The sequence below is a fragment of the Cetorhinus maximus genome, chromosome 17 (genome assembly GCF_964194155.1).
Source record: "Cetorhinus maximus chromosome 17, sCetMax3.hap1.1, whole genome shotgun sequence".
Classification (NCBI taxonomy): domain Eukaryota; kingdom Metazoa; phylum Chordata; class Chondrichthyes; order Lamniformes; family Cetorhinidae; genus Cetorhinus; species Cetorhinus maximus.
In genome coordinates, this window is record NC_135895.1 from 67,300,972 (window position 1) to 67,328,699 (window position 27,728).

Consider the following 27,728-nt stretch of genomic DNA (forward strand, 5'->3'; position numbering starts at 1 on the left):
ACATTGGAGAATGAAACTTAATGAAGACAAATGTAAAGTACTTAACATAGGAAGAAAAATGGGTAACGCATGGTGTTGAATTAGTTAAGGATGAAATCCTAAAGGTCTTTATAGACTCTGCTCAATATGTCTAACCAATGGAAAGCAGCAATCAACTAGGGTAATAGAATAGTAAAATACTGCAGATGCTAGGCATCTGAAATGCTGGAAATACTCAGCAGGCCAGGAAACATCTGTGGAGAAGAAAGTTAACATTTCCAGTCAATGGGTGGAATCGTCCCAGATTTGCACTAAGTGCGATAGCGGGATGTTTTTCCTGCTGGTCGCAATAGCGGCTTTTCACACTGTATCGTCCCAAACCTGCTGCATTAATTATGCATTCCCGGGATACACGCTGTTTCAATGGCGGGTGAGCTCCAATTCGCCTGCCATGCCATCACCTCGCTGCTTCATCATGCCAGGCACCACATTTAAAGTACAGCCATGCTCAGTGCATCCAGCTCAGGACTGCAGCAAAGAAGACATGGTCCCGTAAGGCAAGAAGACTGCAGCCCTCGAGCGACTTTTGAACACCGTGGAGGCTTGCTGTGATGTCCTCTACCCCAGCTCTGGCCGCAGGAGGGGCAGCAACATGACAGTGGATGATCAGTGCCAATGCTGCACAGAAGAGGTTGGTCATCCAATGCAGATAGAGGATGAATGATCTCATCTGTGCAACCAGGGTATGGCAACCATCTCTGCACTTTAAACTCACATACTCAAGCCCACACTCACTGCCAGCTCAAGGGACATCACCACCCATTCTCAAACACATACCCACAAATGTCCACCTGGTCAAGAGTTTGTCCTCAGTCCTCACCATCTTGAGGCCACTTACACAGATCAACATGTGCTCCCACTCACACCCTGGGATACCCTCCTTCCCCAGTATAGCTCTCATCCTGCAGCCTCTTCCTTTGCCTGAGGCCACTTCCCCAAGCAAGACATAGACCTGCAGCTGTTGAAAAGCTACCCACATATGACTGATCTGGTAGGTAGAGACATACCCATGAGCCCTCCTAAAAGTGATGTGGTGGTGTCTGTGAAGCCTGGTGCTGGTGACTGCGAGTGCTGACTGAAGCAAGGTAGGCAAACAAACCTTGAAATCCCAAGCGAAGTGCAGCCCGCCAAGTGCACGACTTATATATGTTGTTGTGAAACACATCAGCGTGTTTTCCTGCCGATGTGGGCGGATGATCCAGCAGTGGGGGATGAGCCCAGCAGACTGGCCTTATAATGATATGCTGATGTATTACAATGAGGTTCCTGATGTCTGGTGGCGGGGAACTTGGTCCGCCATTGGTGGGTGGAGCGGATGATCGCAAACTGGTTTTATGACGTGAAACTGATTTTTGGCCTTCTCGCCATATTATCCGCTCATGCCCGAACACGCCTGATGCCAATGGGCACGGAAAATCCTGGGCTATGACTTTCTTCTGAAATGGAATGTTGAACTAAATAACGAAAACAGAGGAGATTGTGATCAAACTGTATCATGCTATCTATTGGTCGCACCTTGAGTACTGTGTTCAATTCTGGTTGCTAAGAAATCAGGGATATATTACAGCACTGAAGGCAGAAGAAAAGAAAGGCATGTGGCTGATCTCTGGTGTCAAAAGTCTGAGCTATGAGGAAAGAATGGAGAACTTGGGCTTTTCTGCCTGGAAAGGAGGTATCTGAGAGGTAACCCCTAGAGGTATATAATGTAGTAAATGGTACTGAAAAGATTAATCTAGAATATTGCTTTGAAAGATGACACATGTTAATATTGGTAATAGGTAACTTTAGGATTGCTCACCCTATATGCTGAGTTATCTACATTTTCAGATAACATTGTGGTAGCAAAAAAGCTGAAATCATTTAAGAAGCAATTAGATGCAACAATGTTAGGAGGCTTAGGTAGAATCTCTCTGGATCGGTGAATTAAGATGAATCAAATTAACTTTCTTCTTGTAAGTATTTTGTGGTCTGTGAATATACATGGGTTTGAAAAGTTGTCATATACAAACATTTTTTTTAAATCTCATTGGTCCTGTGAAATCCAGAGCTTTGAATTTTTGAATTGTTTCTTATGTTTTGAGCCTTGCCCTGTTCTGATTTTTGTTAGTTATTTTTATTGAACTTTCTTTATTGCATCTGGAACACTAGAAGTTCAAAAATATATATTTCAGTTAAGTGGAAATGAGGATGCATCTCTCCAGCTGACAATTTGAGACTGTTCTCCATTAACGTGATAGAATACACAGAACTATGATTTTACACTTAGCTCTTTCACATTATTACATATGCCCATAGCCTTTCTACTACATTTTTGAAGAAATTCATTTCAATTCAAAAGCTGTTACATTCACTCAGTGGCCCTTTCTCAGGATTGAGTTGAGGAAGCTATGGCTATTTTGACACAACTGAATTTGCAAGCATGACCTAGCTGTTGACCTCAATGGGTTTGTTGTGAACACCAAATTTGAATTGTAATTTAATCCAAATAAATTTGGACCAATAAGGTATAATTTGGAAAAATCTACAATGGATCCACTTTGAACTGTTATCTGATAATCTGATCAATTATAATTTTACAGAGGATATAATTTTCACAATATGTCGTACTGACTTTTTTCTGTGCATCTTTCATTCAAATTATTTCTGATGGAGCTGATCGCTTGCAAAGGAACACTAAAATTTTACTTCCATAAAATATAAATATATATATGTCCAAAGACATATGGGAGTATATCGAGTGCCATACACTGAGTTGATTTAGTCATTATATGTATATCTCAAATGTAGCATACACTTCTAATGGGCATCACACTTACTATCTGTAACATTTTCCCTTTCACACTTTGCTGATAACTATATCCCTATTGTTATATTCTGATTCTCTGTGAGCAATGCCATGGGAGTTCTACCAGGACTGTATATATAATGTGCATATGTGTGTCTGTGAAAGGCAGAGTGGTGGTGCTAGAGAATAAGAGAGGGGAGGGGAATTTCAAACCAATAAATATTACTAGGCTCTTATCCACATCTTTCTTCTTTACAGGTTAGAGTTGGTTGAGTTGAGTGTGTTTTTCCCCAGTAGCCTCCCTGCTGGTTGAATATGGCTGGTACTGGAATGTCTGGTCTAGTGTCTGGTATAATGTATTTGGTGAATGTAGGTGTTTTAGTGCTCAGTATATCCCTGAGTTGCTGGGAATCTCATGGAGATTTTTCACTCACTAAAATTTACCTTGCAAGGATGTACACTGTGATGTCTTTATTCCAGTTGTCATTTAGCACTGCATGTCTAAGTGCCAGCACAAATTCAGTTGTGCAATATTTGAATGATCTGAATTACCCATGCTTCACCCACGTATTTCCCTATCAGTGATGTTTATGTTGTATTTATCTGGAGAAGACAAGACTAATAAAATGACATCTGAGCTATGCTATCAGTGGGATACACTCAACATATCTTGTTTAGGCTGCTAATGATGTGATTTTGGTATGATATACTATTTGCAGCTATTTTGTATTTACAGAAATACCTTAAAATCGTGGAACTCAAAGCTGTTAAATTTGACAGGTTAACCATATTGATACATATTTGAATAAAGAGCTTCTTTCTGGATTCTCGTTCAAATGTACTCTGAGTGAGCTGCATTAGTGTTCATTAGTCCTACTTCCCCATACTAACTCTAAAGTAACAATCAGGGTTTATCTCATCAGTACTGTTTAATATTTCATATATATTAATGCAGTTCCTATTTGACCAGCTGCTCTTTGGACAGTACTTCTTTAATTTTTCTCATGTCCATTTACTTTACACTTGGAAATATTCTTCTCTCTATTTCTTCCTACTATGATTTTTCAATATGAGTGCAGAAAGGAAAGGTTTCTTCAACCTTTCTAAATCTTTTAAAGATGATTTCCTTCTTGACAAGCAGAAATGAAAGCACAGCAGAAACCCATTTCTGTAGCATCAACATTTTATACCACTCAGAAACTCAACTGCACAAAACAACTTTACATACTATTGTCAGCACAATTTTTTTAGCTAATTTAATAGGTCACTAAGTGGTGAAAATGTTTGTAGATTACTTAGTCTACATAAATATAAATGATTTGTCGTAATTTTTTTTGAAAGGAAATGAAAACAATTCACAATAAAATACTAATCAATACTAAATTTTCCATTGAACTTATCAAAGAAAAGCAGGGAAGTTCTTCTAATATCCCGACCAATATTTATTCCTCAACCAACGCCGCCAAAACAGATTATCTGATCATTTATCTCATTGCTGTTTGTGGGAGCTTGCTGTGCACATTGGGTGTGAAGTGCTTTGGAATGTAGTGAAATACAATTTTTTCTCCATTTAAAGTAAACAAGAAAGACTTGCTTTTCTATAAAACCTTTCACAACCTCAGGACATCCCAGAGTACTTTACAGCCACTAAGTACTTTAGAATTATAGCCACTGTTGTAATGTAGGAAATGCAGTAGCCAATTTGCACACAGTCAAGGTCCCACAAACAGCAATGAGATAATAACCAAATAATCTCTTTTATTATAAAAACAAAATACTCCAGATGTGAGAAATCTGAAATAAAAACAGATTTTAAAAATAAAAACAGGTTCTGATTGACCTGAAATGTTAACACTGTTTCTCTCTCCACAGATGCTGTCAAAACTGCTGAGCATTTTCAGCTTTTTCTGTTTTTAATCTCTTTTAATGATGTTGAGGGATAAATATTGGCCAGGACACTGGGAGGGACTCCCTTTGATCTTTTCTGAAATAGTGTCATAGATCTTTTATACCCAGAGAACCAGGGTTTAATGCCTCATCCAAAAGATGGCACCACTGACAGTGCAGCACTGCGTGTTCAGCCTGGATTATGTGACCAATCAATGGTCAGAGACGAGAGTGCTACCACTAAACCAAGGCTGGCACCTTAAATTTATCATTAGTCTGCTCCAGACCCTGCACTTCAGGCATGGCACTTTGTTACAGCTACAAAACAAGGTTAAAATACTGAGCTGTACCTAAAACTGACAAACACTATTCAAATTGCAGAGTTCGCTTGCCAAACAACAGTGGAAATCTGAGTGATCTTAGGCTGTGTTTGCTTGCATCAATTAGACATTCCAGTCTGAAGGGGACAAGTTACCTCAAACACAGCTCCACATTAATAGCATGTGTCAAACAAAAACATTGTTTTGTAATACAGACCATATTTTTCATTTTTGCTGTGCATTGACTGTTGTCAGCTACCATTCCTACTGTCTTTCACTGCTTTCAAAATGTAATTCTGACCCTTGTAAGAAAACAGAGGTTAAATATTCAAAGATGTTGCCCCTGACATGGTCTTCCTCAATGAAGGTGCAGAGAGAACTGGAATAGAGGGCAGTATGCTCAAACTGCAGTGCTGATTTCCGTGCCTGACTCTCCAATCAGCGTGCCTCTTGTGCTAGGGTGGACAGTCAAGGTTCAAAGAAACCGAACTGTGTCTTTGGGCAGCATTGTTCTTAATATATTGTTTGACAACCACAGTTGCTGGGGAAGGAGTACAGATAAAGGCCTTTGCTTAAGCTCTGATCCATCGAAAAGTTTGGCCAAAAGCCAGGGAGTGGCATCTGTTTTCTGCACAACACAATAAAAATCTAATTGTGGATGCTCGTTACAGGAAGCCAAATAGTGTATCATGGTACCAAAAGGTCACATTGGCTGAAATAGATAACATCACAGTTGGTTGCATGAATTAAGTTATAAGTATTAATGTTATAAAAAAATTAGCAGTCTCTTCCAGACCCCAGGAGTAAATGGAGCAATGTCTCTGGTTTGCTTTTGTCTGGGAGATGTATCCCTGAACAGAGCTGAGCTTAGCAGCTCATATTTCCTCAAGAGAATGAAGAGAACGTGCTCTATTGCACATTAGATGAGGTCTAACTGATGATTGTTGGGGAATGAAGGAATACCAATGAGAGGAGCGTGCGTGGCATTTTTGATATCCTTGAAGTGGGTATGCTCTGTCAGGAAACTTTAACGCTTGCTGGCTGGCTGCCAGGTAAGCAGCCTGCTGCAGTGGGACACGTTGCCTCCCAATACTGGACCACTAACACAAATCAGCCTGGATCCTGGGTGACAGCAGAGGGGAAAAGCATCTGTGTTCTTATCAGGACCATCAGAAATCTGCAGGCACAGATTTTCCTTTCAAAATGCTATTTTTATTTTTCCCCAACTCCCCATATAAATCAGACATACTGGCCAGAATTTTCCAGCCTCGCTGGTGTCGGGCGTCATGGAGGGCAGGGAGGCACAATATGGCGAGAAGGCCAAAAATTGGTTTCATGCTGTCGTGAAACCAGCTTGCGATCGTCCGCTCCATCCGCCAATGGGGCAGCATTTCCCACCGCTGCACACCAGGAACCTAATTTCAATACTTTAGCATCTAATTATAAGCCCTGCTCGCCAGAATCATCCCCCTGTGTCAAATTTAACACCCGCATCGCCGTGACTTCAGAACGAAGTGCTTCATGACTGCCTGTAAAATGCATGCAACTGGTGAGCTGAGCTTTGAGGGGAGCTCGGACATAAGTGCACACAACCTTGCACAGCGCTCATGAGCATCGCCTGTAGGACATCAAGGAAGAGGTTTGCATTTGCTGGAGGCACAGGCATGTTGCTTTTTCCCAGCTGGCTTTCAGTGCGGTGCCAGGGCAAGGGCTCTAGTGCAGATCAGGCCGGTGGGGGTTGAGGATGGGGGAGGTGCAAGGCAGCGCAGACTGAAGGAAGTACACAAGCACATGGTGGGGGAAGGAGGTGTGAGAGAAGTGGCCACTCACTTGGAAAAGCTGGTCAAAAGTGAGCATTTTCCACAGCTGAGACCGTTCAGTTGCAGCTCCATTGACATGCTTGGGGTTGGGCCTCTGAAGATTTTCTGCCCACTCAAGCAATGCAAAAGCATGAAAGTCCCACCAAATGATCCCGAACTTTTCAGCCCTCGGGCGCAGACTGCAAATTAACGTGCGTTTTAGGGGACAGCAGAGCAACTGGGCAAGTTGTACAGTCCCCTTGTGAAAGGTGGCCATGGCTCAGAGCCCCTTGCAATGTCTTTATTAAGGTTTGGACCAGTATCCATCATGGTTCAAACTAATAGCGCAGCCTTGCAGTGCGGGTTAGGAGAATGCCTGCGCCTGAGCTGAGAGCACAGCATCCAGTCCAATGGGCAAAGCTGCTGCCAAGTGTCAGCAATCAAGTGGAATGGGGTGGAGGTGGCTGGGGTTTTGGGCAGCCATGCAGCGCTACATACTGGCCATCCAAGTGGTGGCCAACACACCCCTGCATGCGTGAAGGGACCTTCAGACTTAACCAAGGGAGGTCCTTAGGTCACGCATGCTAATCCACGGATCTCTCCCTTTGATCCTGCAGGAGAAGAACATCAGGATCACGGAGCCTGGTGATTTAGTGGTATGTCTCATGGTTTACAGAGACCAGAGAAGAAGAAGAAGAGAGCGGCTGAGGCGCCTGGCTCGGCAAAGGGAGGAGCACCTCCCTCAAGATGAAGGGGTGGCAGGGCCTGCTGCGCATGTAGCTGAAGATCCACCGAGAGCCATCGCTCGTAGGTGCCTCACTAAGCCCAGGGTTTATAGACGGTGCTTATCATCCCTTCAGATGATTGAGAACCAGTGTCACCGAAGACTGCGCATGTCTAGGAAACTGGTTGGTCACATATGTATGCCACCTGCTGCAGGATTTGGTGCCATGGGGACATCGAGGACATCCACTGCCCGTGGCTGTGAAAGTGACTGTGCGCTCAGTTTTTATGCCAGTGGCATCTTCCAGAGCTCCACAGGTGACCTGTGCAGGGTCTCGCAACCTCCACACAAAAGTGCATCCTGGAGGTCACGGATAACATCTTCGTGAAGACACAGGCCTAAGTTTTTCAGTGGTTGGGCGTGCGTGATCAGCAGGCCTGGGAGTGGCTGGGAAATGGATCCCTGACTGTGGTTGGCCCCCGACTGCGATCTTATGCTAGCTGGCCAATTAACAGCCAGGCAGCGTGAACTGTGTGCTGAAAAGCTAGCGCTACCAGGGTGGGGGTGGGAAGAGGGCAAGAGGGCGGGCGATGGCGTCAACGCGGTGGCGGGTGTGCACTGCGAGAGAGCTGCCTGAAGGGAGCTGCAGACCTGAAAATAATGAAATAAAGCTGTAGACATTTGCTAAAAAATGTCTGTGCATCACAAGCAAGCACCTGAAGGCATACCTCATCAAAATGCTGTCCCCAGATACTTATTTTTATTTTGTTTCCTAATGGAAATTTCATCCCACCCTTGGATGAGGTTTGATGAAAAATATAAAGTCCACCTGGCCGATTCGCCTGTCCGCCAACCGGAAGGTTGGACGGGCCACGGAAAATTGCAGACAATTGTGCCATTAATGGGCTTAATTGCCCGCTTAATTGTTGGCGGGCGCTCTTCTGACTTTTGTGCGCGCCCGCCAAACAAAATATCACGCGAGTGTGCGATGATGTCGGAACGCTCGCCTAATGTGATTTTACGCCTGATTGGGTCAAGCGTGGCTCACCCGCGGGATGTAAAATTCTGCCTCAGAGCCTTGTGCATTTCACCCGGGATCAGGAAATCCAAGACGCAAGACTGCACTCACGTGGCGCTTAGCTCTCCGTGACAACAAGCAGTCAACTACGCCACAAGGGCTTCCATTCGCTGAATGTTCAGCTGGTCTGCGACCACCACAAAATGCATCCTACAGGTCTGCGCACGATACCCAGTGAGTGTCCACGACCCCTACATCCTCAGCTGGTCTCAGATCTCTGACATCTTCCAGGGCCCAGAGAGGCTTCAGGATTGGCTCCTTGGGGACAGGGGCTACCCACAGTGGATCTGGCTGATAACGCCATGTGGCGGCCTCAGACTGCAGCAGAATGACAGTATAACAAGGCTCATGCGGGCACTTTGGTGGAGGAAACGAAGGGTATTCTGAAATTGAGGTTCTGGTGCCTCAACAGCTCCAGTGGAGAACTGCAATGCTGTCCACTGAGGATGCCGTGCATCATTGTCACTTGCTGGGCGCCCCACAACTGGTGCTGCAACGGGGGGAGGACCTGGCTGAGGAGGAGATGAAGGAGCTGCACGTCTCCTCCGATGAGGAGGACATCGAAAGGGATAATGATGATGAGGTCCTCGAAGGCGAGAATGCTGGCGATGAGGTCATCACACTGGCCAGATGAGGCAGGCGCGTTTGGGAGGCCCTCATAACCGCAAAATTCATGGAGGATGATGACGAGATGCAGTGAGGACAGTCCTGACATTTTGACTCCTGTGTGGCTAATCAGTACATACTCTCAGTGCTCAGGCTTATGCCAGGGAGACGCAATGGAGGCCCTGATAGTCGCTAGATTCCAGGAGGATGATGACGACATGCAGTGAGGACACACCATCGATCTTCACATAACCTCTGTGAATGTGTGACTCCTGTCTAGCTGAGGGCCGCTCGCTTGTGCGCTGTGATCAGGGTCATATCATAGAGACGCAGCCATGAAGCTTTAAATTCACCTTATCCTTTGTCAGCCTTCAGCACCTGTCCCTTCCAGGACCACAGCGTCACAGGTCACAGATGCTGAAAGATGCAGGGGCCAGACCCACCTCAGAGATGCTGAGAGCATGCAGACAGAATGATGGAACTCTGTGAAGCCTGCCTGTGACATTCTGGCAGCAATGACAAGCACCATCGAGGTGCAGGGTGAGCCGTCCCCAGGGTGCGGTGAATTGGGGTGACCGCCCCGGGCCCCGCACTTTGGGGGGGCCCGCACTTTGACACCACGGTGTCAGATGTAATATTGTTCTGAACTAGTTAACGTCTTCAAAGCGGGCATAGAGCGCATAGTGTCCGACCTGCAGGGTGAGTCACTCACTTGTGTATATTTTCAGCCCCACGCAATTGAAACCCTCCGCTTCTTATTTTATTTTTCTTCCAGTATGCAGTTGCAATTAACATTTGCTTAACATTGGAAGATGGACAAGCATTTTTCTTTTAAAATGTTGAATTATTTAATGCGTTGTGTCTGTAATTTTTTTTAAAAAGTTGAACGCAGTGAATGTCCCCACTCCGACATTTAGGCCAGAATTTTCCAGCCCACCCCGGCAGTGGGGCCAATGAGCCATTGAAATCTTCGTTCATATCGGCAGGACCAGAACCCCATAGAGATCACGGATTTCCTCTTAACAAAAGGAGAGCCAACAATTATGTTCAGCCTTGGAAGCAAAGAGTAGTTTTGCGTGTGACAGTTATCACAGTCAATTGTGCAGTACATGCTTGTAACCGAGTGCTCAGTAGCTGGGATGCTGCTGGTGCTCCTTTTCACACAAGGGACCGAGCCATCAGAAGAAACTTGTATAAAAATGTTATGCGAGACCCACAAAGTATGATTTGCTCTGGCCCCGCACCCCCTTAGGGTCCCTAATGTGTCCAGTGAGCGTGAAGCCAGACCATCACTTTGCTCTGAAGGTTACACACTGCACAGGGAAGAGGCCCTGGACTGAGACACCTGCCTTTATCTTGTGCAGGAACTAGGTTTCACATGCGAGTGACACAAACACTGCTCAGCATAATAAGCCACAGGCAAGGAGACATTCTTGGAGTTTATTTATGATAGTGAACATTATGTACAAGCGATGAACACCCATGCCCAGGCTGTGCAACTACATCTTCTTAACTTTTCCAACCCTGCCACTATGTCTTGGTAATCCCCGAACTGCCACAGCAGAGGTGGAGGCAGCCTGCTGACTGCTATGCCCTGTCTGTGATGACCTTGGCATACATCCTTTGGAGGGCCAAGACCTGGAGGGCCCTGGCCTGCTTTCAGGGCCCTGCTGTGTGGTAGTGGCACCCTCCTCAGCCTGTGGAGCTGGAGCTGCTGGGGTCACAGCAAGAGGGGATTTGGATAGGTGGATACTCCCCGAGTCACCTGGGTGGATGTCCCCGGGTGTGCACCTGCTGATCCTCCTCCCTGTGGGTGCCCAAGGGCCCCTGGCCCACTCCTTGAGGAGTAAGGGAGACTGGGGTGAGATCGAGCTGCCCGCACCCCTCTCACGTTGACACCGTTGGAGGCCAACTGTGGTGTCACCGATGCAGCTCAGCCCACGCAGCAATGCAGGAGCAACGCCCTGGACCAAGGTCTCCACGGCAGCCACCATGCTACCAGTGTTGACCTCGGTGCTTTGGCATGTCAACACTTTCGCCTCAGCTTGAAGGCAGACGGACTCCTCCATTGCACCTTGCAATCTGAGGAGTGCAGTGGACATCCCTTCCTGATATTCCCAACCTTGCCTTTGCAGCTCCAACAACTAAGGTATGACTGAGTCCAGAGGCTCCTCATCTGACTCGGACTCAGCAGATTTCTGGCCTTCAGCAGTCCTCTGAGTGCCAGAAACCTGAGAAGTCCCTGCCTCTGCCTGCTGTGGATCAGACAGTGCCATGTGCAATAAATGGGAGCAATAAATGCTGGCCTAGCCAGCGATGCCCACATCCCATGAATGAATAAAAACAACCCCACCAGATTGTGACCCTGAGGGTACTCTAGAACTAGGTCCCACCGAGGTGTGTGTCTCTGCACTGGTGGAGGGTGTGGGTGAGCGCTGTGATGGGTCTTCAATTAGGGTGTCATCGAATTCTTCTTCCAAGGTGTCTTTAGGGGTTGAGTCAAGGACCTGGCTCGTGGACTCCCTTGGCTGCTTCCCTGATGTGTCTGCGAAAGCAAGGAGAGATAATTAACGCATGAAGGGACTGCGAAACAGGGAAACTCACTCACAGCAAGGTTGTCTGGTGGATGTTACACAGCCAACCTCACCATCAGCACAGGTATGGTCGCTGGCCATCTGGATGACTCTATTTTCAAAGCCCATGAGTACTGTGATGTCAGGCATTTCTCCACCAGTCTGCGACCTCTCCCTTCTGTTGTGCTCCAGCTTGTGCTGCATGAAGACAGATGGAGAGAGTGTAAGCAGGATGCCTGCCAGGCCAGATGATAATGATGCTTGGCATGTGTGAGTGGTGAGTGGTGCCATGGATGGTATGAGAACATGATCCTCAGGGCAGATGAAGGTGTATGTGAGAGAGTGAATGGTGATGTCCCTTGAACTAGCAGTGAGTGAGATCCCTGTGGATGTGTGATGGGTTTGTGAGTGTGTGAATGGAGAGTGATGAGAAGAGTGACTTACCCTGGCAGAACAAAGGAGATCATTCACCCTCTTTTGGCACTGGGTGGCTGTCCTCTTTTGCAGGGCATTGGCACTGACCACCGCTGCCACCGCTTCCCACGCTGGATTGGTGGCCTTCCTTGCTGGTCTTCACCCAGAGCGGGGGTAGAGAACTTCACAGCAGCCCCCCATTGCATCCAGTAGGCACCCGAGGGAGGCGTCGCTAAATTTGGGAACAGCATGTTTCCTCTCTTTAGCAGCCATGACTTTGCAGCAGCTTCTGATCCCTTAGAGTGCCAGCTCTGTGTGGGGGCACTCTTTAAATATGGCGCCCTGATTACTGAAGGCCTGAGGTGACGGTGGGGCGGGTGAATCAGAGGCGGCCCTCCCAGCGAGCTGGTGTGTTTCCCAGGAATACATTATTAATGAGGCGGGATGACGCGAAAACCTGCCATTGTAGCCGCCGCATAAAATGTCTCTTTCCCACCCGTTACCATACTTAGTGCAAATTTGGGATGATTCCGCCCACTGTACTAAACAGCAAAGAGCACACTTGGCACTTTATAAATTGAATTTGTGTCAGTGCTTCGGCTTTGGAAGAAATATCTCTTTCTTAAAAAAATGTTTGTTGTATTAGCATTCTCTACCAAAGCTCTGGGCTATATTGGTTCACCCACATGGATGTGCAGCAGTAAGGTGACCTCTGTGTGTGCGCTTGAGTCACTGTCTGGCCATACTAGGTCGGTAGCTGGAAGGAGATGGTGAGCACTGATAAAGGCGGGGAATATGAAAGAGGCTAAATGGACCAAACTTTTGGTGCTTGAGAAGTGGCAGAACTGGTGTTGGTCTTGCTTCAATCCTTCAAGTTGTGTTGCAGTGCAGAAGGCAGAAATCTACTGTATTGGAAGAGGGAGAAGAATTAAATATGCTTACATGTGCAAGGTGGGGAGCGATTCTCTTTCAGCTTCCAAGAATTCCTGCACATATTTTCTTCCATAAGTTTCTAATAGACCTTGACTGACAGCTGAACATTACATAGTAGCACCGTACTGAAAATACATTGCCATAGGACAATGCTTCCCAAGCTTTTACTCGATCTGACCCCAGTCTGGCCTCAGACTTTGCATGACCCCGGAATGAAAATTTGGGTGGCATGAGAGTTGTTGAGTGGGGAGTGCCTTCATCTGCTGAATGTGGGTGGGGGGAGGGGGTGGCACAGTCAGTTGCTCGTTCTAGGAAGTGTTTAAACTGCAAGATTTTCTTTTAAAAACACTCTACCTTTTCACAGGCTTTTTTTGCAGCAACAATCAGGCCTCAAAGATCTGTCCATTAGGCCACACCCACTGTTAGGAAAAAAAAACATGGGAATTTAAAGGGGCTGCGCAGCTGTTAGCATTCAGTTGGAGCTCCACAGCAGCCATTGCTGCCTTGGAGCTCATGACCCCAAAACCTCACCCACAGTTTGGGAAGCCCTGATGTAGGAGCAAAGCATTTGGATGAATTTGCTGAGGTGAGTGTAGGCTTGGTTCAGTTGGTAGCACTCATGCCTTCAAGTGAGTAGATTGTGATCCTATTTGAGGATTAGAAACATAGATTGGGCTAATTGTTCAGTGCAGTTTTGAGAGAGTGTTATGCTGCTAAGGGTGATGTTTTCCAGATGAGATTTTAAATATTCTGCCAGTTCAGGTGGATGTAAATTACCAGTACTCAAAAACAAAAGCAACTTAAAGGGGTGTGCTCCCTTAAAAGTAGTTGTGTATGGGGGAAAACATTGTTTCATCCTTTTATAAAGCTTCAAAATATTACCAAGGAAGAAGGTTAATGAGGGATGGGAGGGGTAATAATGGTCTCATCAATAAGCATGTACCAGTCGTATTTTACAGAAGTGATAAGACAGAAACTCATTCAGTGCAATGGATTATTATACAGTGGGGACTCTGCTGACAGTCAAAATGTGTTTAGATTCATGGGGCAGAATTTTCAGTTTGATATGTGGGGGTGGGCCCCGCACGTCCACGTGTAAAATGACGCACGGTGATGTCGGGCGAGTGTTCTGACATCACTGCGCGCCATCGCGATGTTTCGCTGGGCGGGCACGCGATGAAGTCCGATGTGCGCCCGCCATTAATTAACGGGTTAGTTAGGGCCCTTTAGCCTTCAATCGACGGTGATTTTTAGGCGCCCGTGCGATCTTTGGGTCGGCACACAGGCGCAACGGGCAGGTGGGTAAGACACTTTTCTATGAACCTCATCCTCGGGCGGGATAAGAGGGCTCAGTGGGGTCGTCAATCTGCTTTGTGGAGTATTTATTGGAGGAAGTATTTTCAACTTGCCTGTGAGATCTGTAGTAGTTCTGAATGCATCCCAGCAGCTTTCTGTGTCCTTTGAACCTTCAGGTCAGCTCTCTGCAGTCAGGAGTCTTTTGCAGGCCCGTAGCTTTCAGGAAGCCTCCCCTTAGCCTGGGTATGAGTTCTGACATGTCCACTGGAGGCAGCTGCTCTGAGGAGGAAGGGAGGGCAAGAAGGAGGAGGCCAGGAATGCACTTTCAGCCTCCAGGGGAGCCACCTTTGGGAGTACAGGCACAAGGAGCGCAGGGCCAAGAGGTAGTCCAAGGTGGAAGGGGCTGCAGAAGACGCCACTATCCTGGTATACAGGTGGCGAAGCAGTTACCTCAATATGTCTGAGGTGCAGTGCCGAAGGAGGCTCCGAATGTCAAGGGAGACAGTCAACTATATCTGTCAGATGATTGGCCCTGAGATCTCCCCTAACTGTTGGGCGGACACCTCATGCCAATGGCTCTGAAGGTCACAGCTGTCCTTAACTTCTATGCCTCTGGCTCCTTCCAGGGCTCGGTGGGTTATCTTTGCAATGTTTCCCAATCAGCTGTCCACACTTGTGTGAAGCAGGTCATAGACCCTCTGTTCAGATGTGCATTGACCTTCATCCACTTCCGCTGAGTCCAGGCAAGCCAGACACAGCGAGCCAGAGGCTTCACGGCCATTGCTGTCTTCCCCAGTGTCCAGGGTGCAATAGGCTGCACACATGTGGCCATCAAGGCGCCAGCAGGTGAGCCCGGTGCCTTCGTCAACAGGAAGAGCTTCCACTCCATGAACGTGCAGATTCTACAAGTCTGTGCAAGGTGTCCAGGCAGCTCCCACGATGCCTACATCCTCAGACATTTCCAGGTGCCGGGTCTCTTCAGTGCTCCGGCCTGGCTTGATAGATGGCTGCTGGGTGACAAGGGCTATCCCGTCAGAAGGTGGCTCATGTCGCCTCTCCGCCATCCAATATCAGAAGCTGAGCAGCGGTACAATAGGAGCCACACCTCCACAAGGGCTGTGGTGGAGAGAACCATCGGTCTTCTCAAGATGCGCTTCCGATGCCTGGACTGCTATGGGGGCGCACTCCAGTAGGCACCAGATCGTGTCTCGGTGATAGTGGTTGCATGCTGCGCTCTCCACAATCTGGCGCTGGAAAGGGGGGACGCTGTGGACGATGAAGACATTGACGCAGTGTCTGCGGCTGCACACAATGACACTGATTCAGAGGATGAGGAAGCACAGGGGAATGCTAAGGGGCTAGACGCTGACCCGGGACTACACCAAGGAGGCAGGGACACCCGGGAGGCTTTAATCCAACGAACCTTCAGCTAGCACAACACAAATGGATCAGCAGGACCAGCCTTGCCTGGCACTTCCATACTCGACACCTAAGTGCAAAATCTGCCAGGTCATCAGCGGGAACTAAGGGCTTTGTACATAAACTTGAATGTCCAAACAAACACTCATGACATTTCTCTTAAACATACACATGCAGAACAAACGAGCCACCATCAGCCATGGTCACACATCTGATTTTTAATTTTCAAATCAGATGTTCTCCCAGTTGCAAAACAATGCTGTAAGCAAGCAAAAAGAAATTCTAAGGACCTAATCTTGGGCCAACACAAAAGCACCAGTGATAAACCCGTGGTGTGCCTAAGGTGCCTTATGCTTTTGTTTACGGGTGCTATGTCTTGGTGATGCCCCATCACTGGGAGTGGCATCTGAGACAGCCTGCTGACTCTGCTGTCCTGTTAGCCTCGATGACCTTGGCGGTCGTCCTCTGGCCTGTGGAGCCTGTGCTGGCCCCGCCTGGGAGGGAGCTGCCAGTTCCACAGCTGGCACTTCCCCAGTCATCACAGCCTCACCCGATGAAACAGTCACTGGGAGAGAGGCGAGGTAGCTTTTGCCCTCATCCGGAGCGCCATGCGAGGAGCCCGCAGATAGAACAGGCAGCTGCTGCGCCAACGTGAGGTCGCCTCAGACCTCCCTGCTCACCGTGGATGGATGGGCACCGAGCTGGGAAGCTTGATGCCCACACCATCTACCATACTGGCAGTGAGAGCTGAGGTTAATGTCAATGTGATGGCTTGCTGGTCAGAGCACGTCCACAGGAAGCTCTGGTGGGTCTCCTGCAGGAGCCTCTCCACGAGAGTCGCCACTCTGTCTATGGAATACACATGGCGCTCAGACATGAGGCTCACCGCTTCGCCGAGGATCCACGTAGACTCCTCCACCACAGACACCAAGCCAAGCATAGTCTCATGTATCTCCCCCACACACCCGGCCGCATTTCCTGTAGCTGCTGCATCGCGGATGACTCCAGAGGTACATCATCAGCCATCAACTGAGCATGTACCTGGTCCACTGCAGTCCTCCGACTACTGGAGCCATCTGCACACTCTGTCTCTGCCAGCTCCTCCAGTGAATGTGAAGTGCCCTCTCCACTGTGCCCCGGGACACTAGCTGATGTTCCAGTGCCCACCGAGGTGCTAGTATCTGCGCTGGTGCCTGCCTCGCAGGAATAGTGTGACACTGGTGACACGTGAGGGCCCTCAGGTGTGAGAGGGGGCATCTGCAGCTCCTCCTGTCAGCCATGCTCTGATGATGCTGAAATGAACAAGGACAGTGGATCAGTTAGCGTGCACACAGTGACACACTTCATCCATTTACCCCGGCTCATTATGCGCTCAACCTTCCAGAACTAATGGACATTAACATTGGTGGGGTGGCAAATAGTGAGGAGGATAGGCTTACATTACAGGCGGATATAAACGGATTGGTCAGATGGGCTGATTAACGCCAAATGGAATATAATGTGGATAAGTGTGAGGTGATGCACTTGGGCAGGACAAACAAGGCACGGGAATACACGATGAATGGTAGGACCGTGGGAAGTTATGAGGATCAGAGGGACCTTGGTGTGCATGTCGACCGGTCCCTTAATGTAGCGGGACAGGTAGATAAGGCGTTTAAGAAGGCATTTGGCATACTTGCCTTTATTAGCCGAGGCATAGAATATAGGAGCAGGGAGGTAATGTTCGAACTGTAGAAAACGCTGCTTAAGCCACAGCTACAGAATTGCGTGCAGTTCTGAAATGTGCATTATGGGAGGGATGTGAATGCAATGGAGAGAGTGCAGAGGACGTTTACCAGCATGTTGCCTGGGCTGGAGCGTTTTAGTTATGAGGAGAGATTGGATAGACTGGTGTTATTTCCCCTGTAGCAGAGGGGATTGAGGGGGGACATGATTGAGGTGTGCAAACTTATGAGGGGCATAGATAAGGTAGACAGAAAATAACTTTTCCCCTTGGCGGAGGGATCAGTAACCAGGCGGCATAGATTTAAGGTAAGGGGCAGGAGGTTTACAGGGGATGTGATGAGCAACTTTTACACACAGAGGGTGTTGGGAATGTGGAACGCATTGCCTGGAAGGGTGGTAGACGCAGAAACCCTCATAACATGTAATAAGTATTTGGATGTGCACTTGCAATGCCATAGCATACAAGGCTATGGGCCTAGTGCTGGGAAATGGGATTAGAATTATTAGGTATATGTTTGACCCGCACATCCTCGATGGGCCGAAGGGCCTTTTCTGTGCTACACGCCTCTGACTCTATCACTCTGTGACTGAGCAATGTTGTAACAATAACAAATTTTATAATCATCAGTGCTATGGATGTTGGGAGAACATTGCGGATCTCACTGTTGGCCTCAAATACCTGACCATTCCACCCCAGCCTCACCAACACCAGTTGACCTGGGTGCATGGCACCTCTCAAGCTCAAGGGCCTCCTGCTCGAAGTGGCTTAAGATGAGGAGATGTGCCTGGCTGCCTCCAATCCTCGCATGTTCCGAGGCATTATGAACATTCTTCTCCTGAGAAACAGAGAACACCATTCATTATGACAAATTGCGCATGGACTCTGCACGTGCACGCCACACCCCAACCACAGTGGGCCATGTCAGGCCCCCAGTGCCTCCTCTCCCTGCTACTGCTGATCAGTCACAGAAAGATAGCGCGCCTGCTCCCAAACCCCCCATCTGGACACATGCTGCATACATTACATTAGGAACCACATGGTCTTTGCTCCCATAGCAAGGAAGCGCAACTACGTGCAGTGTCAAGGGAAGCAGATGGTCCCTTGCCACGACACCTTGAGGCTCCCCTTCTACCATCTCAGCACCGTGAATAGGACATGTGTTGGAGTTCTGAGTATGCGCCTAGCTGCATCTCCTGAAGGTTGTCCCCAGACTAGTCATATGCAACTAAGAGCAACACATGGTGCGGGAGAGAACTCATCTCCTCATGAACCATTCAGGCTGATCTAAGCATGGGCACTATCTGCTTGCCCACCCAGCACAGGAAAAATGTCCAACATGATTCAATGCAGTCACGACAGTAAAACTTGGGGGGCGGCCTCAAAGGCTAAGGCTACCTGCTGGGTTAAATGCTCAATGCCAACATGGTACTCACCCTGCCAGAGTGCAACAAATTGTTGAAGTGCTTATGGCATTGGATCCAGGTGCGCCACACTACGTCGTGGGAGTTCACCACCTCCGCCACCTCCTCCCAGGCACGTTTGGTCATGTGGGGGGGCCTCCTCCTCCCATCCTGGGGGGCCAACACCCTCCCTCCATGCTGCCACCTCCTCGAGGAGGGCAGCAAGGCATTCATCAGAAATGCGAGGGGCACATTGGCCCTCCGCTGGCCTGGCCTGCTCCTGGGCCAGACCCTGCAGCCTGGCCTGCTCCTGGGCCAGACCCTGCAGCCTGGCCTGCTCCTGGGCCAGACCCTGCAGCCTGGCCTGCTCCTGGGCCAGACCCTGCAGCCTGGCCTGCTCCTGGGCCAGACCCTGCGGCCTGGGCTGCTCCTGGGCCAGACCCTGCAGCCTGGCCTGCTCCTGGGCCAGACCCTGCGGCCTGGGCTGCTCCTGGGCCAGACCCTGCGGCCTGGCCTGCTCCTGCCCTTCCTTCCAGCTTGGTCTGCTCAGTCGACCCCCTGTGGTGCGCCGTTGAATTGGCCATTGTCACCAGCCTACAGGAGGCTGCCAGGCCTTCTTTTAAACAGGCTGCCAGGCTGCCATTGGACCCGGCGGTCTGTCCACGCCCGCCGCCGCCCGCCACACACTCCTGCTATCCACAGGAGTCGGCAAATATGCAGGGTGGGCCTTAATTAGCCGGCCTGTGTAAAATGGCGACGTGGACCCGATCACAGGTGCCAATCGGGTCTGCGCCTGCACCCACTCTCCCCCCGCCCACAACAGAAAATTCTGCCCATGGTGTCTATCAACATACTCAAACAACAAGAAGTTTATCATTTATATCATTAGATTAATCACTGTGCATTTTGGTATTCAGTGCAATATATACCATCTGTATCTTGAAGATGAAATGAATTAATTATGCATTTACAAAATAAGTATTTATTTTAATCATCTTTTACCAATAACACCCTACAATATTTTGAAATTATCTTGCAGAATTCCACAGCATTCATTCTTCAAATCTAGAAGAATTATACAGGGACCTAATGCAGTTGTCAAATGGGAAAACGGGATACTTCAGAAAGAAATACAAGTGTATGTTCAAAGTGTTAAATGTGTTTCAGTCTCTGCCTGCACGAGAACTACACTTTCTGCTGCAGTGCCTGCTGGTAGTTTAGATTGGGTTGAAATATAGGCCAGAATCTTCGGGTTGGCGTGCAGGGGCGGGCTCCGCTCACTGACACGCAAAATGATGCATGGTGACGTTGGGCATGCGTCCTGACGTCATCACACGTCATTCCGATTTTCAGCTCGGCAGGCACCGGAGTTGGCTGCGCATCCGCCGAACTGTCAAAGGCCTGTTAAAAACTAATTAAGAGACTTAACAGAGCTGCCCGTCCAACCTTAAGGTTGATGTGCAGGCGAAGAGCCGAGGCGGCCTTCGCATTTATCATGGAACCTCATCCACGGGTGGGATGAGGTTTCATGAAGGATTTAAAAATCAAATAAATTTTTTTGTTAAAATTCATTGACATGTCCCAGCTCATGTGACACTGTCAGATGAGGGGACATATTTGAATTATTTTTTCTTTATTTCAATTTTGCATAATGAAATTAAACACCTTGAGGCAGCTCCGTGCCTCAGGGAGGTTTCTGTGCTCTTTTGCGCGCGTGCGTGAAAGTGCGCAGGCCCCGTCTCAGCCTACTTCCCCCACCCGCACGGGTGCGCGTCACGCTGGGCAGGTCTTAATTGGCCCACCCACGTAAAATGGCGGCACACAGCCAATCGTGGACAGCGATCGGCTGCGCGCCCACCCATGTCCATTCCTGTTCCCGCTCAGCACCTCCGATGGGGAGAAAATTCTCCCCATAGAGTGCAAAAGAATTACTTCTTTACTGGTGACAGCAGCAGATATCCTCTGGCCTCAGTCCAGTGCCACTTAGGTGAATAGACTGATGAGAATGTTTTGATCCGCAGGATGCACATTGTCCGCTGACTTTAGTTATAGGGAGATTAAAATTAAGCACAGTATCTAAGGTCTAGTGAGGAGAAATCTGAAAAGATCCCTGCTCTTTATTATTGCCCAGCAATATGAACTGCAAACTGCATATCTGTCAGTAGATGTCAGTTGAGGACAGGTCATTCTCAGTTGCGACCCTATCTTTGGTTGAATGTGCTGCTGGTACTATCAAGCTGCGCGCAAGAATAATGGCCACTCTGGTAATGTAACTAATGCATCACAGTCAATATCTCTGGGAGAGAAGGTATCCTTCAAGAACTAATATATGTGCATGGTATTCTAGTGTTTACTCTCTAGACTAACAATCCAAAGATCTGAAATAATAATCCTAGAGAATATGAATTCAAATCCCACCATGGCAGATTGAGAATATAAATTCTGTTTTCAAGTTCTTTATAAAAAATATGGGGCGAGATTTTTCAGATGGCAGGGTTTCCAGCTCCACCACCTGAAGAGTTGGCAGGGAACGCCTCCCTGCTGATCATAGCAGTCCCGCAGCCATTTAAAGTTCTGAGGAGTCCAAGATCAGCTAAATGCTGGGGAGGCGTGGGGAGATCTCACAGCGGTGAGGGGAGGTGAGGCCTGAGGGGCAAAGTGGGGAAAGGGGGCGGAGTTCTTAATGGAGAGGCCATTGGGGGGGGAATGGAGCACCCATGGGGACAAATCTTGGGGGTGGGTGCCCAGTATGCACACTTGAGAGAGGCCCCTCAAATGAAGCCAGCCAGAAAGTGGACCTTAAGCAGCCAATAATTGTCCACTTATGGGCCTCAATTGGGTCAAGGACAGGCAGACTGCCCTAGGCCATGCTACCCGTTCCCCAACCCCCTAAAATTACAGGCAGGTAAAGGGTGGGGGAGGGCAGTGGGAAGGCCACCCAGGGAATTTTACAGATTCCTCCCCCCCCCCCCCCCCCTGCTGCCTCCACCTGCAAAACCTCTGGTAGGTGACAGTAAAACTCTGCCCATGGAATTTTTTTTGATAAGATGCCCTCAATAAAGACCCTTAGGGCAGGAAATGTCCTTAAGGGCAGGAAACCTGTCATCCTTACTTGGTCTGTCCTATTTGTGACTCCAGTCCCACACTAATTTAGATGACTCTTACCTATCCTGATGTAGTGAGCCACTCAGTTGGATCAAACCATGACAAAAATGACCACACGGGCTATGGTAGGACCACCATCATTTTCTCAAGGCATTTAGGAATGGGCAATAAATACCGGCTTTGCTGGCAATGCCCACATCCTGAGAACAAAAAAGAGATGATTTTTAGATATCTGCCATGACGAACATAGATACTTAATTCAACAGTACTACAAAACTACATTGTTCTTTCTCTTTGCACTTCAAAATTATATGCCCGAGCGACTTCTGAAACCGACAGTAGATATGTAGCTTGTAGGAGATGTAGGAGATTTTGATTTCATTCTTGCTTCTAAAAGGCTGATCATTGTTTTTCAGAGATCAATCTTTTTCTGGTCATCCTCTAATCAATATTTTACCTCAAGTTCTTATTGTTTTCAAAGCAGCTGTATCACTGTAGGACAGAGAAATCTTAAGATGATGTGTTATTGAGTCAGATGACAGACATTCCTCTGGGGTTGCTGGTATCCGCTGTTCTCCAATAGCTTTCCTTATCCAGCTAGCTAATGTAGTTCATTTTAACCATTTAGGAGACGATGACAGCCATTCAAGTGAATTTCTTTTTGAACCAATTCTGAATCATTAAATATAACAATACTATGCAAGACGTTTGGATAAAATGCTCAAAGTTGCCAACCTCATTCCTCGATTTTCCTTCTGGCAGTCTTTACCACCATTCTGAAACTGACTTAAATAAAATTTCAATTTTCCAGCTATATTCTGCAGGTATCTTCTTGTACATTGTGGATTTCCATCAAACTGGCCCTTCTGTTCTTCCAATGCCATAGGCCAGAATCTTCAGGTGGGCATGCAGGGGCGGGCCCTGCTCGCTGACACGTAAAATGACGTGCAGTGACGTCAGACATGCGTCCCGGCGTCACCGCACATCATTCCCATTTTCAGTTCAGTGGGCGCGCACTGGAGTTGGCTGCGTGCCCGCCGAACTGTCAAAGGCCTAATAAGGCCATTTAAATATCAATTTAAATAATTAACTGAGCTGCCCATCCAACCTTAAGGTTGGCGGCAGGCGAAGAGCCCAGGCGGCCTTCACATTTATCATGAAACCTCATCCATGGGCAGGATGAGGTTTCATAAAGTGTTTATAAATTGAATAAAAGTTTTTATTAAAGTTCATTGACATATCCCAGCTCATGTGATGCTGTCACATGAGGGGACATGTCTGAAAATTTTTTTTTTTCTTTATTTAAATTATTGATAATGAAGCTAATCTCCCTGAGGCAGCTCTGTGCCTCAGGGAGATTATTGCGCTCTTACGTGCGCATACATGAAAGAATGCAGGCCCTGACAGCCTACTCCCCCCACCCGCACAGGGAGTGCTCAGCACTTCCGGGTGCGCGTCACGCTGGGCGGGCCTTAATTGGCCCACCCATGTAAAATGGCGGCGCGCAGCCGATCGCGGGCAGCGATCAGTTGCGCATCCACCTGCTCCCACTCAACCCCACCAGGCGGGGAGAAAATTCTCCTCTTAGTCTTTCAGATGTTTATCAAGGTCATCTCAGATAGAGATTAGGTATATGTAGTGTAAAATAACTTACACCTTTTTCTCATCATAGGTATGAGTAGAATGTTTACATTTTCTAACTATCAACCAAATATGTGAGATAATTAGAGACTTTTTTGTTTGTATCAAAATTCAACTTTTTTTTATAAACTTGCATTCTGAAATATCATTGTTTGATGTTACATCAATTTTTAAATAACAGCAACTGCATACTTCTGCATGTGATTTCCACTTGTCACCCCCACCTCTCTTTGTTTTCCTGAGCATGCCCTAACTTCTTCTTACATACAAGGGTCTTCTCCAGCATGAACATTAGTTTTTCCAGCATTTTCTGATCTTATTGGCTGTTGTTTAACCTTTTATTGCGCTCCTCACTGCATCTGTCCCTTGATTTGGAGTTGCTGCCTAAATGATACATCATTGCATGAAGCCGAAGTTTTCCATGATTGGTTTATTTCAGGAGAAGTTTGAATAGAATAATTATAAGCAACTTTATTTGGCTGCAACACTTCCAAATAAATATGCACACTAAATTATGAAATAGATTGTAAAAACCAGCTCAGTGTAGGTGTTTAAAAATAAGTCTGTAATTTATTTCAAAGGCTTGAAATGTTTCCTGGTGGGTGCAGCAGCTGTTGATGAGACATCACCATGACAATATTGATTAAGTTACTGCGCACGTCGAACACTCCATTACCACAATCTCCATCTCCATCTCCATCCATCTGATAGCTAATTACGCATTTCTGTCAAGATTGGGATTGAAATCTCACATGCACCATGGCAATCTACTTCCTGCAACTATTAGACTGGTCTCGCATATCTACTCATTTTTAAATTATTGTCTGAGGAACTGTTAGCTGGGAAACTCCTTTTATATTATTTTTCAGATGAATTCTTTGCGGAATTTTCATTCTTATTTTTAAGTCAGCCTAGCTCTGCGTTATTGGTATAAGTAAACCTTGAGCTTCTGACACTATGGTTGAGAAATAGCTGCCAATACTTAGCTTTTATTGTTTGGTTATAAACTAATGGATCTTTGTGGATGCCCTTCTGTTTCGTTATTACAGGGATGTTATACCACGTAGTGTTTAATATATCATTCTGTTGCTAAGAGGGAGCTGTCTCTTTCGGTAACAATGTTTAATTGTTCTGTGAAAAGAACTTCAAGTCCAAGTTTAGTTATTGTCTGACAAGTAAACATTTATGGGAAATCTACCTGGAAAGTCAAGGCTCTAATTCAGAAAGATCCAACATTAATCTCCGGATTACTACCCGAGCCACATGCAAATTGGCATAGAGACACGAGAATAAGGGAAGTAAACATGTGGCTAAAGGAGTGGTGCGGGAAAGAGGGGTTCCATTTCGTGGGGCACTGGCATCAGTATTGGAACAGGAGGGATCTGTACCGTTGGGACGGTCTCCACCTGAACCGATCTGGGACCAATGTTCTAGCGAAAAGGGTAAATAGGGTGGTCAACAGGACTTTAAACTAGAAAGTGGGGGGGAAGGGAAGGGTAAAACTCCAAGAAGTATGACTAATGGGAAACAAAGCAGCAGGTTAGCATGTAGGGGGGTGGATTCAACTTCATGGAAAATTATGAAAAAAACTGAAAAGAAAGGAGAGGCCAGGAGAGGCTATTAAAGTCTCCAGAACACAAAATATGACAGAGTGTTTGGAAAGGGCTAGGAATCTAACTTCAAGCACATCAGATAAAGGGATGACAATGAGAAGGGGGACAGGAAATACAGGACTGAAGGTGTTGTATCTGAATGCACACAGTATACGAAATAAGGTAAATGAGCTTGTGGTGCAGATTGAAATTGGCAGGTATGATGTGGTGGGCATCACGGAGACATGGCTGCAAGGGGATCAGGACTGGGAGCTAAATATCCAAGGATATACATCCTATGGAAAAGATAGGCAGGTTGGCAGAGGGGGTGGGGTTGCTTTGTTAGTAAGAAATGAAATTAAATCGATAGCAAGAAATGATGTAGGGTCAGATGATGTAGAATCTGTGTGGGTAGAGTTGAGGAACCGCAAAGGTGAAAAAACCATAATGGGAGTTATGTACAGGCCTCCGAACAGTAGTCAGGACGTGGGGCACAAGATACACCAGGAGATAGAAAAGGCATGTAAGAAAGGCAAGGTTACAGTGATCATGGGGGATTTCAATATGCAGGCAGACTGGGAAAATCAGGTTGGTAGTAGATCCCAAGAAAAGGAATTTGTGGAATGTCTACGAGATGACTTTTTGGAGCAGCTTGTGGTGGAGCCCACTAGGGAACAGGCAATTCTAGATTTAGTGATGTGTAATGAGGCAGATTTGATAAGGGAGCTTAAGGTGAAGGAACCCTTAGGAGGAAGTGACCATAATATGATAGAATTTACCCTGCAATTTGAGAGGAAAAAGCTGGAATCAGATGTAACGGTATTACAGTTGAATAAAGGCAACTTCAGAGGCATGAGGGAGGAGCTGGCCAGAATTGACTGGGAGATGAGCCTAGCAGGGAAGTCAGTGGAACAGCAATGGCAGGAGTTTCTGGGAGTAATTTGGGAGACACAGCAAAAATTCAACCCTAGGAAGAAGAAGCATACTAAAGGGAGGACGAGGCAACCATGGCTGACAAGATAAGTCAGGGACAGCATAAAAACTAAAGAGAAAGCATACAATGCAGCGATGAGCAGTGGGAAGCTAGGGGATTGGGAAGCCTACAAAGACCAACAGAGGACAACTAAAAAAGGAATAAGGAGGGAGAAGATTAAATATGAGGGTAAATTAGCCAGTAATATAAAAGAAGATTGCAAGAGTTTTTTTAGATATATAAAGAGTAAGAGAGAGGCAAAAGTGGACATTGGGCCACTGGAAAATGACACTGGAGAAGTAGTAGTGGGGAACAAAGAAATGGCGGTGGAACTGAATAGGTACTTTGCGTCAGTCTTCACAGTGGAAGACACGAGTAACATCCCCAAAGTTCAAGAGAGTCGGGGGGGCAGAGGTGAGTATGGTGGCCATTACCAAGGAGAAAGTGCTAAGAAAACTGAAAGGTCTGAATGTGGATAAATAACCTGGACCAGATGGATTACACCCCAGAGTTCTGAAGGAGATAGCTGAAGAGATAGTGGAGGCGTTGGTGATGATCTTTCAGGAATCACTGGAGTCAGGGAGGGTCCCAGAGAGCTGGAAAATCGCTAATGTAACCCCCTGTTTAAGAAGGGAGTGAGGCAAAAGATGGGAAATTACAGGCCGATTAGCCTGACCTCGGTCGTTGGTAAGATTTTAGAGTCCATTAAGGATGAGATTTCAGAATACTTGGAAGTGCATGGTAAAATCGGGCAAAGTCAGCATGGTTTCATCAAGGGGAGGTCATGCCTGTTAGAATTCTTTGAGGAGGTAACGAGCAGTTTAGACAAAGGAGAGGCAATGGATGTTATCTACTTGGACTTCCAGAAGGCCTTTGACAAGGTGCCGCACAGGAGGCTGCTCAGTAAGATAAGAGCCCATGGTGTTAGAGGCAAGGTACTAGCATGGATAGAAGATTGGCTGTCTGGCAGGAGGCAGAAAGTGGGGATAAGGGGGTCCTTCTCAGGATGGCGGCCGGTGACTAGTGGAGTTCCGCAGGGGTCAGTGTTGGGACCACAACTTTTCACTTTATACATTAATGATCTAGATGAAGGAACTGAGGGCATTCTGGCTAAGTTTGCAGATGATGCAAAGATAGGTGGACGGACAGGTAGTATTGAGGGGGTGGGGAGGCTGCAGAAGGATTTAGACAGGTTAGGAGAATGGGCAAAAAAGTGGCAGATGGAATACAACGTGGGGCAGTGTGAGGTCATGCACTTTGGTAGGAAGAATAGAGGCATAGACTATTTTCTAAATGGGGAGAGAATTCAGAAATCTGGAGTGCAAAGGGAATTGGGAGTCCTAGTCCAGGATTCTCTTAAGGTTAACTTGCAGGTTGAGTCGGTAGTTAGGAAGGCAAATGCAATGTTGGCATTTATT

General features: G+C 47.2%; 1 protein-coding gene across 1 annotated transcript in view; it reads left to right on the forward strand.

The window, feature by feature from the left end:
• nmnat2 (nicotinamide nucleotide adenylyltransferase 2) overlaps positions 1 to 27,728 on the forward strand; it is a 326,699-nt gene that overhangs the window by 72,730 nt on the left and 226,241 nt on the right. The gene's annotated exons all lie outside the window — the stretch shown is intronic.